Genomic DNA, 18,449 nt, shown 5'->3' on the forward strand with positions numbered 1-18,449 from the left:
GGCCAGTCGTCCTCAAGAAAGGCAATAGTGCTTTCATAGCTTTGTGCAGCCACGAGCAATATGGACCTCCACCTGCACAGACAGTGGCCGATCGCCCAGTCGTCGCAATGGTATATATAATCTTTGTCTTTCCGACATAAATTGATGACAATAACACAATAAACGTTGGATGTTCTCTTGCATGCCGGAGACGTCACATGCAACTCTGTCGGTCATTCCAACTAGTGTACGCCTTCGAGAAAGCCCCTCCCAACCATAGCCGGTATCGAAGCGATGCCTCAAATCGGTGAAGGCCGGGTGGAGATCGGAGTTGAAGCGAAGGGTTCAGTTCGTACAACCTGGTGCGCCTTACATTAGGGGTGTTCCACTTTATTTAGAAGAGCTTGCGTGCCAGCTGACGAGAGGGAGAGAGAGAAGGGAACACGGAAAGGCAGGGAGGTTAACCAGACTGAGTCCAGTTTGCTACCCTACACGTGGGGAGGGGAATGGGGAGTGAAAGAGAGAGAGAGAGAACTTAGGTGTAGGATGTCTATAGCCGGTGTCAAGAACGGCGAGTTGCGCAACAAGATTGCCACCTTGCCACCCGATTACGACAAGGGGTGCAAGACGCGCACCTCCCCCTCTCCGTCGCTGCAGCTGCGAGGCGTTCAAAGAAGCGACCTTTGCGCTGGAATCCGCCGCCTTCCTCCAGCCCCTTCGACATTGTGACGGGACGAGTTTGGTGTGTGGACAATGATTCCAGAGTTCCCCAACGCGGAGCTGATCTGACACGCCTGGAGAAGCTACCGCGGGAACGACTTATTTTTGCGCTTCTCACGGTTCTGCATGACGCAAAACAACGAGCGACCCTCGAGCGGCGTCGAAACTTTCCGGAACGGCACCCCCTTCAACGCCGTCGCTTGGGCTTCGGAATGTGTGTGCCTTTGTGTCTGTAAACTGGTCTTCAGAGCAGCTGCGAGTTGGTGATGTGTAAACGAACAGCCGCCGCGTCGTAGGACCGGCGGATCGAGTGTATAAAAACTGTGGTTGTGCGAATGTTGGACACACTTCTCTTGAGCAGTCATGTTAGACTGAGTCACTTCTCTCATGCAGTCATGTTGGACTGTTACTCTTTTTCTCAAGCAGTCATGTTAGACTGAGTTAATTTCTGTAAATAAACCCCTTTTTCCTCGTTCTCGATGAGAAGCAGTTCTTCACTTCATCAACGATCTCAGCGTAAATAAGTTGGACGACGGCATGGGCCAGCTACCTTCGAATTCATGCCGTACTCCAATCTTGGCAAAGGACCACGGACGATGGGATTGAGCCCCCAATCCTGACAACTGGCTGACAGCGGTGAGATGGACTTTGCGACATGGTGCTGTATCTGCGGTGAGTGCTTGGTTTTTGCTTTGACTCTCTAGGCTTCATTTTGTGGTTGTTCTGTTTAGAACAGTAGGGAAGCTAGATTGTTGTGTGTTAGCTAGGTTGTGTTTTACTAGCTAGATTTAGAGAGCAGAATCAAGGCAGTAAAGCAGCAGTCATGGAATTAAGGACACTGCTGAGAGACGAGTTGTTGATTGTTGGTGAGGAACTGGGCCTAGATGTACGTAAAGAAATGCTAAAATCAGAATTATTGCATATCATTTCCGAACAGGCCAGTGAGGAAGAAGTTGAACTGGGGTTTGAACTTCTGAAAAAGAGAGAAGGAATGCGCTTGTTTGGTTTGGGCCGCCCAGAAGTTGTCGTGTTACTTGTACGGAGCGAAGTTCATCTTCGAGACCGACTACTGTCCTCTGACGTGGCTCAATCAAATGTCACACAAAAACGGCCGCTTGCTCCGATGGAGCCTCACTCTCCAAGAGTACAACTTCTCCGTTAGATATAAAAAGGGAAAGTTGCATAGCAATGCGGATGGTTTGAGCAGGCTAATTTGAATTCTGCGTTTGGGGGTCCCGCCTAAATTTTAGGGTTACTAGTGTTAATTTTATTAAGCGAAAAAGATCCCCTCTCATTTAGCAGGATTCCCTCCATGATTGCTGAATTTGTCAGCAGGAATTTGCTTCAGAAATTGGCATAGTGAAATGCAGCATTTTTTTTGTTTCTGCACTTATGTTGTTTTTTTTTTTTTTTGAAGCCTAGCGAGTCTAAGGTGAGAGCCAATGCACGTCATCTCGGCGCAGAGCCGTGTTGTGGGGTTCATTTTGCAGTTGCCTGTCCTTGTTGGATGTTTTGGGGCGGTGACATCAATGCACAGGTGGTCGCTGCGAGCCAGGACATCAATCCCCCCCCCCCCCCTGACCAGCAGCCGTTCTCTTCCTGCCTAGCGGTTGTCAGCGCTAGACAGTCGAGACTTTTCGGGCCATGGAGGCGCTGTCAAGAACGGCGAGTTGCGCAACAAGATTGCCACCTTGCCACCCGATTACGACAAGGGGTGCAAGACGCGCACCTCCCCCTCTCCGTCGCTGCAGCTGCGAGGCGTTCAAAGAAGCGACCTTTGCGCTGGAATCCGCCGCCTTCCTCCAGCCCCTTCGACGTTGTGACGGGACGAGTTTGGTGTGTGGACAATGATTCCAGAGTTCCCCAACGCGGAGCTGATCTGACACGCCTGGAGAAGCTACCGCGGGAACGACTTATTTTTGCGCTTCTCACGGTTCTGCATGACGCAAAACAACGAGCGACCCTCGAGCGGCGTCGAAACTTTCCGGAACGGCACCCCCTTCAACGCCGTCGCTTGGGCTTCGGAATGTGTGTGCCTTTGTGTCTGTAAACTGGTCTTCAGAGCAGCTGCGAGTTGGTGATGTGTAAACGAACAGCCGCCGCGTCGTAGGACCGGCGGATCGAGTGTATAAAAACTGTGGTTGTGCGAATGTTGGACACACTTCTCTTGAGCAGTCATGTTAGACTGAGTCACTTCTCTCATGCAGTCATGTTGGACTGTTACTCTTTTTCTCAAGCAGTCATGTTAGACTGAGTTAATTTCTGTAAATAAACCCTTTTCCTTCGTTCTCAATGAGAAGCAGTTCTTCACTTCATCAACGATCTCAGCGTAAATAAGTTGGACGACGGCATGGGCCAGCTACCTTCGAATTCATGCCGTACTCCAATCTTGGCAAAGGACCACGGACGAAGGGATTGAGCCCCCAATCCTGACACCGGGCACTCAAGTCTGTTGCCCTCAGGTAGCGAAAAAGCGCTCGAACTGCTTTCTGGGCTTTTGAACTGTGAGGCCAGGCTTCCAAGATCTTCGCTTCCGTAAATGGCATGTCATCCAGTCTATTTAAGGCACACTGGAGAGTCTCACATTGATTATCGAAGTGAGAACAGTGGCACAGAAGGTGACTGATGGTCTCTTCACACTTGCACTTTGCGCACATTGGTGAATCCGCCATTCCAATACGATAGCTGTAGGAGTTGGTGAATGCTACTCCTACCCACAGCCGACACAGCAGTGTTGCGTCACATCGTGGAAGGTTCGCTGGTAATTTAAGTTTCAGTGATGGGTCGAGGCTGTATAAACGACACATAGAGTTCTGTGGTGTATGCCAGCAACCTAACGTGATGGTACGAGCGAGACTGCGAAGCTCTCTTGCAGCGTCGACTCTGGATAAAGGTATAAGGAGTGTCGGTGAGCCAGACTGGGCACGTCGGGCAGCGTCATCGGCGAGGTGATTACCAACGATGCCACAATGCCCCGGCAGCCACTGAAATATGATATCATGTCCTCGTTCAGAAGCGCAATGACAGGTTTCGTTGATTTGTGACACCAGCTGTTCATAATTGCCACGTCGTAAACTTCGCAAGCTCTGGAGGGCTGCTTTCGAGTCACAAGATATTGCCCATTTGTTGGGCGGTTCTTTTTCAATGTATTCGACAGCAGCGCGAAGAGCGGCCAGTTCGGAACCTGCAGATGTCGTTACGTGTGAAGTCTTCAACTTGATGACGACCGATTGAGATGGTAGAACAACGGCGCCCATAGAATTTTCCGAGACGGAACCATCCGTGTAAACATGAATTCGGTTAGCGTATGAACAATGCAGAAGTTCCAATGTGGTCTGCTTGAGAGCCGCGGTGGTCAGGCTAGCTTTCATCACTATTCCTGGAACAGCAAGGTACACAGGAGGCTTCTTCAAGCACCACATAGGGAATGGCGTTCTTGTTGCGGGTGAGTGCTTCAAAGACAAAGAGTGCCGGTTAGCCGCAATTGATCTGGAGAACGAAGCTGCCTTGTAGCGTCTGTCCTGGAAATAGGAATGGGAATACCGTGTTGTTTTTTATCTGACTCTCGGGCAGCTTTGTCTGCTTGATAATTTCCACTTATCCCACAATGGCCAGGAAGCCACTGGAAAATAATTTTGTGGCCTTTCTGTATGACGTCGTGATGAATTTTGACGATTTCGTATGTTAGCTCTTCGTGAGCTCCACGTCTGAGAATGAACTGTATGCTGTGTAAAGCCGGCCTCGAGTCTGAAAACACGGCCCATGTACGTATAGAGGCTAAAATCAGACATCTGCTATATTCTTTGCCCCCAGACGGTAAGATTGCACGCTATTAAGGTTACGACGCAGGCATAATCTATAAATGAATGGCACACTTTCACTACAGTGTACTTTGAGGGGGCAGTGTTTTCAGGAGCGGCACGCGCCGTGCATTGCCGTCAGGCGGAATGTGGGGAAGAAATATTAAATTCTCGAGTTTTACGTGCCAAAACCACTATTTCATTATTATGAGGCACACTGTAGTTGTGGGATTCCGGACTAATTTTGACCACCAGGGGATCTTTAAAGGGACTCTGAAACGATTTCGACGATTTTGTACAAACGTACTGACTCGTTAGAGTAGATCCTTCTGATCATTAATTGACGCATGCAAGTGCTCCGCGTAAAGCGTGTGATTTAAGGTTTTAAAAATGTACATCGCTGCCGATCGCAGCTCACTGCTCGGCGGAATTTGCAGCCGCCCCTACCCATATGACGTGAAGCACCCAATTGACGTCAGTATCGGGCAAGCTATCCGATTGGCTGCCAGGGCGCGTGTGAACAAATGATGTTCGTAATACTTGGTATGGTAGTTAATTTGTTTCTATAAAAAGAAAGTAACAGAAAGAGACGCGCAACAACAATTTCTCACTACACTTAAGCACTTCCGGCACACATCAAGCGTCGTCTGCTTGTGTTACAACGTGCTCCATTTTGACGAGAGTACCGCGGTCAGAGTCGGTCTCAGTCCTTTCGCGAGCACTATGATTCGACTTTGTTGCGTTGTGGACTGCAAACGTAGCGACTGGCAATACGTCAAGCTGGGACATCGTGTCCCTCTGAAAAGCAGCAGACGAGCAGACTGGCTGCAGCGCATCGGACTGCCGCTATCCGATCGGCGCCAGGATTTGCGCATTTACGGCCCTCACTTTACACCGGGAGGTTACTAACGCAATAGCGTTTCGTGAGTTCGGTATTAGGGTAAACGCAAGCGCAAGTGAACAGGGCCTGACCGTTTGACCGTGTCGTTCACGGGATGAGCAACGGGTGGCTGGACCATGGAGACCAATCAGACAGCTCTCGTACGTCTACGCTAAAGTTCCTTCATCAGCTTGAGTTTATGCCTCCACCATTCCGTCGAAACGCACGGCTAGCACGCGGTTACCGGAATACCCGACATGTTCGGCGCTGCGACAGAATGCTCGCAACGCACGCTGCTTCGATAGCAGTAGCTTGGGGTCGACTACCAAGCAGCTGGCGGAGAGTTTGGAAAGGCTTCGCGCGCTCGCTCCTAGACAACCGGAAGTCGACGACACGACGTGCCATCATGATGCAAAGCCAGTGAAGGCGGAGCTTAGCCCCGATCACTCAGCGAAGGAGTTGAGAAGAAAATGCATGACTGTGGAGGAGGGTAACTTGTAATCGCCCGTAGCTCTCTTAATTAGAGACATTTCACAAAAATTGTGGTGCGAATGATTAACTTTAGCTGCACCCTACGCGTCTAGAAAATTTGTCCGAACCGTTTCAGGGTCCTTTAATGGGAATATGGGAAAGATCCACGAGAGCTTCCTTCTCGCGTTTGCGCGACCCAAATAGATCCCAAGAGAGAAATGTGGTGACATTTTGCAGGGGAATTTTGCCTTTGTTGCGCCTTAAAAAGGTGGCTTTGCGTAAATATTAAGGACGACGACGATGACCCGTACCTATTAAAAAGCAGTGTTTTCGAAAAGTAAAAGTTCCCACATGTCTCATGAGCCGTTCACGCATGCGCACAACGAACTCGAGAAAGAAGGCCTTGTGAGAGGCCCGGCGCTCTGAGTGCAACGCGGCGACAGCAACGCCGACGCCAACATCCTTCGCGCATTCCTGCTTCTGTCATTTGTGCTGGTTGTGCCCGGCGGGTTTGCGTAGAAGTTTGTGTTTGCGATTCATTTTTTCGCTGTTGTTTATGTACTTTAAGTGACGCATTCATTTAAAATAAAGGCTTGCTTTTCGCTGAGTTATTCGAGTTTGAATTATACACAGCGTTTGTCAGCGCAATAAAGAAAGCTGTTTGCACTCAAATAATTTCCTCATTATTGAAGAAATTTTAACGAAATTGATATTCTGCAAACAAACGATGTATAGCCATTGTGACATGTACCGCTAACTATCGTATAGAATTTAATTTCATACTGCTAAACTTAATTTAAGGAGTTGACCTCCGCTCCTTTTCAACATGTTTAGCCTTTCTTGACCTCCCCCGCGAAAAAATCCTTATCGAAGCATGTGAGGAAACTGAATAAAAAAAATAAGCTATAACACTTTCGCCATCAGCCCGAAGCAAGGAATGTGATAGCAACATGTTAGAATATTACACGAAGTCTGAAACTCGTAGCTGTCGCTGTAGCTGTACATCTGAATTCTGTGGTTTTACGTGCGAAAACCACTGTTTGATTACAGGGCACGTTGTAGTTGGGGACTCCGGTAAAATACGGACCACTAGGGAATCTTTAACGTGCCCTCAATGCACGGGACACGTATAGAGCAAGGCCGAGTTCTATCATTCTTTCCCACTTTTAATATATGCGTCTGAGAAGACTTAAGATAAAAGGCATGCCCTGTCGCTGTATTGTTTCCTGATTCGTCTGGACTGCAAGTCTCAAAACTCGGAGCAACCTATATGCCTTTACAGGCATATAGGTAGCGCTGCAAGGTATATACAGAAGTTTGAAAGAACAGCGAAAAAAAAAAAAGGTTATGGACTGTATAGAAACTCTCTATTCATTTATATTAAGTCATGTTTGTTTGCTTTCAAAGTGAATAGCATTGTATATCTTGAAATATTTTTCTTATCTAATTGGCTGACAAGAGGCGAGGAGCACGCAGAAATGAGAGTTTTCATAGGGGACGCAATAGCTGAGTGAAAGTACATAAGCGGATGAGGAGGGTGGAGCCTGCGCCTGCTATTGGCCCGCTTCCCCACGCTTAGCTTGCGGTGGCTTTCGAAAATCGCGGCAGCATGCAACGGAAGTTGCATGCTGATCCTCGGCAAAGAAGAGTTCGCAGAGTGATATCTTACGCCTGCTGAAAAGGCTCGATAACTTTATGCTGCAACGTATAAATGTTATTGTGCGGAGCAAATCCAGCTTATCTGGATATCAGGTTTTAGTTCGCGTGAGTGCCATTACGTGGCGTATTGACCTCAAAGTTTAAACACTACTTGGCGTATTGACCTCAAACCATTTTCTGATTATGAGGCACGCCGTAGTGGAGGACTCCGGAAATTTCGACCACCTGGAGTTGTTTAACGTGCACCTAAATCTAAGCACACGGGTGTTTTCGCATTTCGCCCCCATCGGAATGCGGCCGCCGTGGCCGGGATTCGATCCCGCGACCTCGTGCTCAGCACACTAACACCACAGCCACTGAGCAACCACGGCGGGTTTAGCGACTTTGCTGTCCGCATACAAGGGCTGCCGCAGCAGCTGGAAATCGAAACGTTCTAAAGAGGGAGTTTTACTTCGGGCCGAACTCGGATTCCACCAATTAAAATACATGTAAAATGCAGAATGCTTTCCTGAGATCACCACTGTGCCGATTTTAAGGACATTCTGTTGCATTTGCTGAGAGAGGTAAATCCTAGTGACTGCTGGAAGAGGAATTTCGATATGGCGCCTGAGCTCTTGAAAAGGAACGTTTAAAAATTGGTAACGTTGAAAAAAATGCTAGAAGCAGGAAGTTTACAATTTGGTAGGTCTGCACCTAGAACAGATATCGCAGTTCTGCATGCAGCATACATTTGAGCATTCAAAGTGAGCGAAATTGATATATCAGTTGATGTCTTACGCGGGTTGGTTATACTGCCTAGAAGAGTTTTGCAAAAGTCCAACACACACAATAGTGATAAATTAGAGATGCATGCGTAATACATCAATTTTGTCTGCTTTAAATGCACTGTAAGGTACAATTGACAAAATTGTTATAACCTTTTCATTGCTGAGTTACAGAGTTGTAAAATTTATAACTTCCTATTAGGAAAATTTGCGATATCTAACCATTTGTATTAAAGCAATGACGGTAGAAATCCAAAATTAGCTACAAATAGTCACTACATATTAACTTTTTCTGTAAATGCAATAAAAATTAATTTGGTACAATGGTTGCCGAGAAAAAGAATTTCTCCCTTCTCATGTATATAGATAGGAGCCGCCGGGATAAAGCTTCCTCTTAAATATGAAGATGGATACATGGATAAGTTGGTTTTGCACCTTGAGGAAAAATGCACGATACAAAAATTGTGCACACTGTCTCTGTGCCATTGCATGCTGTGAACAAAACTACTCGTAATATTACGTCACATTTTGTGGCCACCGGGCCAGGTACACCTTTGGGTATGACACATATATAGTACTTGTAGTTAGTTCTCAAAGTAGTGTGCTGTAGCGGTTATCCACGCGTATGAAGAGAGACCGCTATTTAAAAGGATTGTGCAGTAATACATGCGTGATTTGTGTGTTCTGCATAATGTCTACTACGTTGCCGTTACGCCTTTATAACATAGCCGCAATGTTGGCTAGCAAATACCGAACACCAAAAAGGCTGCCCACGTACTCAAAGACCTCCCCCACAGATCCTGACAGCTACTTGTATTCAAGAGTTGTGCGACTGTCAAGGTCATCATTAAAGAATGTTGTCAATTGGAGGAACGTGACAGCCGGCAAATGGGACAATTTGTTCGCATCCTCATTGCGCGAGAATCAATATCAGCCGTCAAAGAAGGACACCGTATGGTGCATTGCATGTAATGTGATGGAGTCCGCGTCCCAAAATTCAGACCCGACTCACCCTGTAACGACTGACAACTAAGCATCTCGCTTATATGTGCAGTCGCTTACAGTTGCCGGGCGCTGGTGTCGGCCATAGGGACCACTTCACTTCTCTGCAACCCTTGCTCTTATCTCGCTTTATTTCGCACCGTCGGGTTTCAGCGGAACGCCTTCAACAGTCTATTCGTCCCGAAATTTGGCCCCCCTGTCATGGTGGGGCCCCACCTTTGCTGATACCGATATCGGAAGAGCTGAAGCAAGGGGTGTTATTGCCGCCAGGCTGACTTCTCTGCATCGAGTAGAAGGATTGATATCAGTTGTCAACGGCAGTGATGACACTCGGCCAACGCCGGTGCTGGTGGCGCGAGGAAAAGAAGGATCCTGCAACAGCACATACAGAGACACTATATATACGTTGGCCCAAGCCACTGAAAATCGGAGATTCGGTTTAGAGTAAATGAATAAAATAAGAAAAAATCGTAATAACTAAGTCACAGAATGTCGATTTCACCGTCAATCTGCATCAAATCGAGACCCAAGCTACGTATTGGACATATCAAACTTTTCTATAAACACAAAGGAACATTCGCGCCACTTACACACAGTGATCGGTCGTAAGGTTTGCATTGTTGTTTCTCTTCTCCACTATTATTACAATATTATTATTACTAGTATTAGAATTAGTAGTAGTAACAGTGGTTATTATCATTGTTACCTTAATTTCTACACGGTCATGAAAACCGCCAGTGATTGTTGCTCAGGGAAAATTATATTTAGAGGACACACGGATGAACTAGAAGAAACGAAACGGACGCCACCAGTGGTAAGACAGTGGAGCATCTAAATCAATAAATATACTGAAGATAGCTTCGTTCTTTATTGGTTTAGAGGCTACAGATGTTACAGATGATTGGTAGAAAAGCAATGCGGTTCTGGGAGTGCAATTCTTTTGCGTTACAGATGATTTGCCCTCCTTAATTTTCCCCAGAACACGAAATCAGACTGTGGCAGCGTTGTTTGTAGAAGTCACATAGGTATGACGCCCAACGAGTGTGAAAAACAACTGCTTACTGCTTGCGTTAAGAGTATTGAATGCCTTTTAAAAACACAAAAAGTAAATTCACTGCCACAAGTGATTTGTATTTAAGTGACTTTATTCTTTTGCATCAGAGAGAGACAGAAGAAAGGCGAAAGGTAAGGAGGGTAACCGGTGGGAAGATACGGTTTGCTACCCAACGCTGGGTAGAGGGCGGAGGGGGAGGTAAAGTGATAGCAAAGTAGAGATAAAGAAAGAAAGGAGCATAGACAAGCAATCACAGTCGGTCATTGTCACCGCATACCGTTACCACACTGCCCAGTAGCACTTGCAGCACCATAAACATCATGTTTCCGAAAACGCAAGGATCTCGTGTCTCGGTCATAAGACTTTCGCAGACATTTTAACAACATTGTGAAAGATGCCACAGATATGTAGATCTACTGCAAATAGCCGTGGAATTTTTACGGTTGTGTGGCGCTGTTTAGTGTTTATAGAAGGTAATTACTAAGGCGTATAGGCAGCTCGCCGCCAGCGAGAGAATGCGTCGGATGACTTTACAAAAACAAAGCAAAGCACAACGGCATTGAGAAAGAAAATCATCTTTCTTGTATATCCGAAATTGCAGCTGCATTGGGCTGTTTTGCATCCTTATACTGTTAAAAAAATTGCGGGCTATTACGTCCCAAAACCACTATCGGATTATGAGGGACGCCGTAGTGGGAGACTCCGGAATAATTTCCGCCTTCTGGCGTTCTTTAACGTGCACCTAAATCAAACTACATGGGGGTTTTCAATTTCGCCCCCATCGAAATGTAGCCGCCGTAGTCGGGATTCGATCCCGCGACCTCGTGTTTAGCAGCCCCTTATACTGTTTCTGACGTTAACAGGGGCGTCTCTTCGACTCCTCCAAAGAGGGCTAAGCGTAGAGGGATGACAGGCGAACCTTAGTTGATTGGACAACAACTTACTTGGATTTCACGTAGCCTAGCCTGTCAGTTCATAAGCTCTGGTGAAATTTACGCACCAATTCGAACAATTTATTGCGTAATTGCCAATGGATGCCGCTTGTATTTTAATGGCTAAATAGGCTTTTTCTTACCAAAGATAATACCTCGAAGACTCCATCAATGCTGGTATAAGCCCAGGTGCGGCATGGTAAGAGAGAACAGCGACACCCGTATTAAGTACCTAATGCTGCTGTGAATATCCCAGGCTTTGAAACGGCTAAAGAACACAAACACAACGCGAGAAAATATTGCATCACTTGCATATTGCCCGGAGTAAAATATCCGTAGTTTTTATTGGATGCCTTTAATTACCCTAATCTGCGCAGAGGCAATGAGGAATACCGTATAGTCGAGGGCACGGAACAACATTGATCTAGGGTTTCTTAACTTTCATTGCAACATAGAGATACATGTGAATATAGCTTAAAAAACGACCGAGGTAGCCGGGTTTCAACCCACGACCTCACATAGAACAGCATACCATATAGCCACTGCAGCGAACACGGTGGATATCGCGAGTTTTAAGTTGACCCTGTATACAACAGTCTATATTCGGTTTCATAGCGGTTTCACCAATGCTTAGCTAAGGAAGAAGGGCGTGGTGTAGCGTTCCGTGTACATCAGAACGTAAAAAACTTTGGGCGTCTTCCTTTAATACGAGTTTGCGAAAAAGCTATTCTAGGTTGTTCAAAATAATGCGCCTTACTTGAAGCATTTCAGCGAAACAGGTCTTTGAAGATTGGCCAGTTAAAGAAGGATTTTTGGCTCTATACTGCAATCACGTAGCATACCATTAGCTTGTACACGTCACCTATGAAAAAAAGTACAAAATGAAATGAAATTGATGTCTGTGGCATTGAACCATGATGCGACCAGGCACCTGCACGCAAAAGCGTAAACCGTTGCTAACCGAGACGCCAAGCCTGAGGTGCATATCTTGAAACCACCGCCATTTAGGAAGCTTCCATTATTCTTTGAAAATCAGTTTTTGAGATTACGAGCACATCACCGCTAAAAGGCTGTTTTTGTTTTTTCATGCGACACCAACTCAAACTACTCAACAATCCGATCGGAGAAAACTTTTGCACACGGCATGGGATGGAGGGCGACACCTCGCATGAGATTCTACAACCGCACCCGCCGCGGTTGCTCAGTGGCTATGGTGTTAGGCTGCTGAGCACGAGGTCGCGGGATCGAATCCCGGCCACGGCGGCCGCATTTCGATGGGGGCGAAATGCGAAAACACCCGTGTACTTAGATTTAGGTGCACGTTAAAGAACCCCAGGTGGTCGAAATTTCCGGAGTCCTCCACTACGGCGTGCCTCATAATCAGAAAGTGGTTTTGGCACGTAAAACCCCATATATTAAAAAAAAATTCTACAACCGCCTTCTCGAAGCACGACCGAACTTGTTGTGGACATATTAATTGCTGCAGAACTGCTGATTGATAGTCGACCAGTCGTCTTTCATGCACGGTGGCTATCGGATCAACTATTCAACGATTGGCATGGTCTGGCTTCTTTTTAATGTGATTCAGTTTTTATTCAGTACTCCGCGTGCGTCATCGCGCGAATTTCGAATCTAAAAGGTCCGTATGCCACGTGCTGTAAAAGCGGTGAAAGGCGATTCCAGGAATGGCTGGGTTTGCATGCTTTGAAAGGCTAAGCACTCGAATGAAATCATCAAGAGTGACGCATACTTTGATGTATAGGAGCAAATATCGATCAGTTTTTTTTCTAGTAATCTTCATTTTGATTTCTAGCTATGACACATTCATCAATGCTGTGATGCGGGCTAGTTGATTGATGGAACTGATGAAAAACACGGAAAATTTCACATAAATATAGTTCCGGCGCAACCAAGACGGGCACCATTCAGAACACGACGATTTGACGTGTGGAGGTGGAATCCGTCTTGACAGCCATGTTGTTTATGCATCGTTGACTCTCTTGTAAACATTGTAAATACATCTTTATATGTGACTTCTGGAACGTAATGAATTAGTGGAGGTGTTGGGTACCCGCGAGAAACAACAACACAGCTCAGTAGCGGTCGCACCTGGGACTGGACAACATGACGGATAAAACAGGACCCGTCACGTTGAAGCCCACATACACACCTACAACACCGACGGTTGCGCTAGCTCAGCCGCGGGATCTCGGAACGTTACGCGGCACCGATCACCTCGACGTTAAAGACTGGATCGCCACTTCTAAGCGTGTAAGCGCCCACAACAAATGGGATCCGTCAAGTACATTGGCTAACTTGGTCTTCAACCTACAAGGCAAGGCGAAGGTGCCATATGACAATCACGAGGAAGAGCTTAACGACTGGGGCACGTGCAAGCAGAAGCTCAGGGAGTTGCTCGGCCATTCCACCGGGTGGAAGAGCACCGCTAAGTAAGAACTAGCGACCAGCTCCCAGACGTCCACAGAATATGATACGTCTCTTACATCCACGATGTGCTGGCTCTGTGATTCAATGCCGACAGCGATATGGCTGAGTCAGACAAAGTTGGGCATGTACTGAAGGGGATCGCTGACAATGCTTTATACCTCCTCATGTGCAAAAATTGTGAAAAAGTACATGACATCATAAAAGAGTGTCAACGTTTTCAGCAGGCCAAGAGCTGCCGCATTGCAAGGCCGTTCGCACGTCTGCCAAACACAGCTGCGACATTTGCTTGTGACGACGGGCTAGGAGTGCTGCGACCATCGTCATCAGTCCTGACGCGGATAGTGTGGCGAGAACTTGAAGTCATGCGTCCTTGTTGTGACTTCGGGGTGGAGGGCAAGAGACGGACTCTTTCCGCAGACGAAGAAGATACGAAACTTTTTATACAATATTTACAGATGGAGGATGATAGCGTACATGTAGCTGTAAAAGCACATCAGACCATCTGAGCAGCTGGAGGGGACCCTTTCTCTACAGAACGGGCCGGTTCTCCCTTAAATACCTTTGGCGGCTCCTCGTCGGCAGGAACCAGGTGGGGCGGGTGCTGACGTCACCCGTGTCGATTTCTTGATTCGTCGCGGAGATGTCTGGGCACTTCTTGAAGCCCCCTCATCGAATTCTTGATTCGTCGTGGAGAAGTGGTAGCTCTCATCGCCTCGATGATAGGCACGTAGTTTGGCAGAACAGTCCTGCAGCATTTTTTACCGCTCCAGTGAGCCGAACAACTTGCCTACAGCACTGTTTGTTCAGGAAATAGTCCGCGAAGAACTGAATAATCTTGGAGTTCATTCTGTATCTGCAGTTGCCGGTTCCCAGCTGACTCATTTTCCAGGTTCATCGATAGGTCCGCAGTATTCTGCACGCTACCCAAATCCAGCCGAGTGGCGAACCGCAGACGATCGGCCAACCTGTTTTGCCTGCCGGCGTATCGGTCACAATGCTCGCCATTGTAACAAGCATACTGTCTCCTCCCCTCTGCGACTGCTAGTCACCAGTTATTATCGGCCAGAACAGGGCGAGCATCGTTACGAGCCTTTATTGGCACCGCAACAACCAAACAATGACGCTCGTGCTCCTTGGAAGAGCCCCTCGTCGTCATTCCGACGTCACCAGCCCCATTCGCCGCCAGGTCGTCGGCCACCGTCCCTATCTCCGCTGGCTCGTCGCGCACCATGCCCGATGCAGCCCCGACGCCCGACTCCAGAAAACTAAGCGATGCAGCTATCGGAGGTGACGCTGCATTGAGGACTCGATCGCAAAACCCTCTGAGTACTTTGCCGGCCAGACAAAGTGATGGACGTTTTAGTCGATCGCGTCTGTTCACCAGCATTCATTCACACTGGCGTGCGCGTATCCGTGATGAGTACCCAATTGTGCCGACGCCTTAACAAAGTTCTCACATCCGCTGCATCACGCACCCTCCACGTTGCCGACGGAGGAACGCTTAGCGTGCTTGGTATGCGCATCGCTCTCATTGGCATCACGGCGCGCCCAACGACTGTTTTGTTTGCCGTTTTGGAACAATACCCTTATGACGTTATACTTGGCTTAAACTTTTTATGGTGCCATTCTGCCCTCTTTGATCATGCGTCTAATGTCATTCAGCTTGAACTGCCCCACGGCTGCTATAGTCCACCAGCAACACAACTACGGTTATGCTCTCCAGAAGACATCAGCCGGTCGCCTCAAGCCACTACGTACGTCACTCGAATGTCTTTCCACAAGTTCCTGACGGCGTCTATGTACTATGTCCCACCTCTGACATACTGTTTGAAAGAAATATAGCCGTTCCCCATACCTTGCTCACTGTTACAGGCAATGAGACTTCGTTCCCTCTCCTTAAATTTACCTGCGCGACTCAAGTTCTTCCTAGAGGCGTGTCTTTTGGTGATATCTCGCCGGTGATCGATTGCGAGATATGGGCTCTTGACGCCGACATTGCGTCACCCCCTACTGGAACCTCGAGTTTACCGACTCTCACAGACAAACTTAGCAAGATGATTGCACGTGATCTTCTTCCGGATAACCAGCTGACCTCCACCGTCTCTTGGAAACATACCGCGACATTTTAGACCTTGACGGCCACCCTCTAGCCCAGACATCGGTGGTTACCCATCGCATTTACACCGGTTACGCCAATCCGATACGCCGCCAGCCGTACGGTGTTTCACATGCTGAACGACATGTGATACATCGAGAATTCAATAAGATGTTGACTGAAGGCTTTATACAGCCATCATTAAGTCCGCGGGCGCTGTTACATTTGGCCGAGCGGGGCTCCGAGCCAAGACAGCAATACGACGCCGAACAATAAACGACATAATTTTAATCCGGCATAACTGCTTCCGGTAGATACGCGGCATCCTCGATGTTTCTCCGCTGTCATTTTTAACAGCCTCGCCTTCACGAAGGGAGTGGGAAACACAAGCCTCATCACGATACCAACCATGCGCGACGGTACATTATCACGCTGACAGGCTCGCCGGGCTTCGGCGCTTGTTGAAGGTAGACTCATTTGCGTGAGCGCAACAGCGTCTCCTGTTGTCCTTGTCAAGAAGAAGGACGGCATTTGGCGCTTTTGTTTGGTTTACAGAGAGCTAGACAAAATCATAAGCAAGGATGTCTACCCCTCGCCGCGTATTGATCACGCTTTGGACTGCTTGCACGGAGCCAAGTATTTTTCATCGATAGACCTCCTATCAGGCTATTGGCAAATCTCGGTAGATGACATGGACCGTGAAAAAACTCCCTTCGTAACACCTTACGGCCTCTACCAATTCAAGGTTATGCCGTTCGGTCTTTGTAATGCCCCGGTAATCTTCAAACGAATGATGGACTTCTTGCTTCTCGGCTATAAGTGGTGCACATGCCTGCGTTATCTGGACGATGTCGTAGTCTTTTTACCAACTTTCACGAGTCGTCTAACGCGTCTAACGGCTATTCTTGCTGTTTCCCGACGCGTTGGCCTGTAATTTAGCTCATTAAAGTGTCACTTTAGACGTAGTCAAACTACCGTTCTTGACCATCTCGTCAGTTTCGCTGGCGTTCAACCCGACCCTGAAAAGATTCGTGCTGAGTATAACTTTCATGTTTTTTCTTCCGCCGCAGACGTACGGAGTTCTTTTGGGAAGCGCGTATTTACATCGTTTTATCCAGAATTTCGCCGAAACTGCTCGCCCACTCATCGACTTACATAATAAGGACGTTGCTTCCTTATGATGCCTTGCTCAAACCATAACCTCGACTACCTTATTGCGGGTCATTATGATCCATCTGCCGCCACTGAGCTTCACACGGATGCCAGGAGCCATGTAATTGGGGCTGTGCTTGTTCAATGGCACCGTAAAGGAGAACGCGTAATTGCATACGCCACCCGCCTCCTGTCACCTGCCGTGAGGCATTTTTCAATTACCGAACGGAAGTGGCTGGCGTTAGTCTGGCCAGTTGGCAAATTCTGCTCCGTCTTGTACGGCCGCACATTTTCCTTGGTTAGCGATCGCCCCGCCTTGTGTTGGCCTTCCTCACTTAGAGACACCACATGGATGATTAGGTAAGTGTGCGCTACGGCTCGAAGAATATTCAGTTTCTATCGTATAGAAGTCATGCCGCTTGGACAAGGACGCCGACTGCCTCTCCCGTCATCCTGTCGACCGCCCTGAATATGATGCGCATGACACCGACTCTTGCGTCCTAGCCATTTCTGATCAGTGCGCAACATTCGCACTGAACAAAGACATGATGACTGCTTACGTGTTGCCATCGATCGTCTCTATTCTGGACATTCGGAGCCCACGCTGCGCATGTTCGTGCTCCACGACGACGTTCTGTACCGTCGCAGCTTAGGCCTTGAAGGACCAGAATTGTTGCTCGTTGTACCACGCCATCTCCGGACGTCAGTTCTTGAGCATTTGCATGGTACCCCTACTGTACGCCGCCTCGGCGTGCAGTAGAGGTACCATAAGGGTACCATAGGGATACCATAGGGGTACAATTTCGCTATTTCAACTGACAGAGCGATATTAGGACGGGCGAAAAAAGGAGCAAGAACTCTGCGAACAGAAGCACGCTACTGCAACGTTCTCTATACATTGTCAAAAAGACGAGAGCGCAATGTTATGAAGGCATACACCTCATTGAAGTGTAACAGCGTAGCCGTGCTTAGGATCGGTCAGCGTGAAAACATGCATCAGATGGAGAAAACCTCACGTGAAACAGACGCTACTGCTATTGGCAAGTTGCTTTCTCTGCAGCGCATGTCCGCTACCACGAATATCTTCATGCTTGTAAGCGGAGATCGATATTCACAGGTTGATCGTGAGAAAAAAAGCACGAAAGCCAGCAACGCCGGAGGAAAGATTGCGCTGGCGCCCTTCAGCTGCACGTGGAATGTGCCAACACACTTTCGAATGAGCGTCCAAGAAGCGCGAAGAAATGGTGAAACTACAGTAATAAAGTAAATAAATGTAACTAATGACACCGCAGTACACAGATTAAGCTCCAATGGCTATAACGCCGCATTCGGGCTACGCACCCGGTTCCCCACTCAGCCAGAGGAGCCAAGAGCACGTAAATACGCGATGCTTATTTCCCGACGTCGCGCAACTGCTGAAAGTGGGAAGCAGCGCGCGTCTTCGATGGCGAGCGTATTCGTGTCCTTGGTTATCTCACGTGCGGCGGCGGCAG

General features: G+C 47.8%; 1 protein-coding gene across 1 annotated transcript in view; it reads right to left on the reverse strand.

Moving 5' to 3' along the window:
- The window catches only part of LOC135906084 (sulfotransferase 1B1-like), a 456,107-nt gene that overhangs the window by 36,545 nt on the left and 401,113 nt on the right, over nucleotides 1-18,449 (reverse strand). The gene's annotated exons all lie outside the window — the stretch shown is intronic.

The sequence above is a fragment of the Dermacentor albipictus genome, chromosome 1 (assembly GCF_038994185.2).
Source record: "Dermacentor albipictus isolate Rhodes 1998 colony chromosome 1, USDA_Dalb.pri_finalv2, whole genome shotgun sequence".
Lineage (NCBI taxonomy): Eukaryota > Metazoa > Arthropoda > Arachnida > Ixodida > Ixodidae > Dermacentor > Dermacentor albipictus.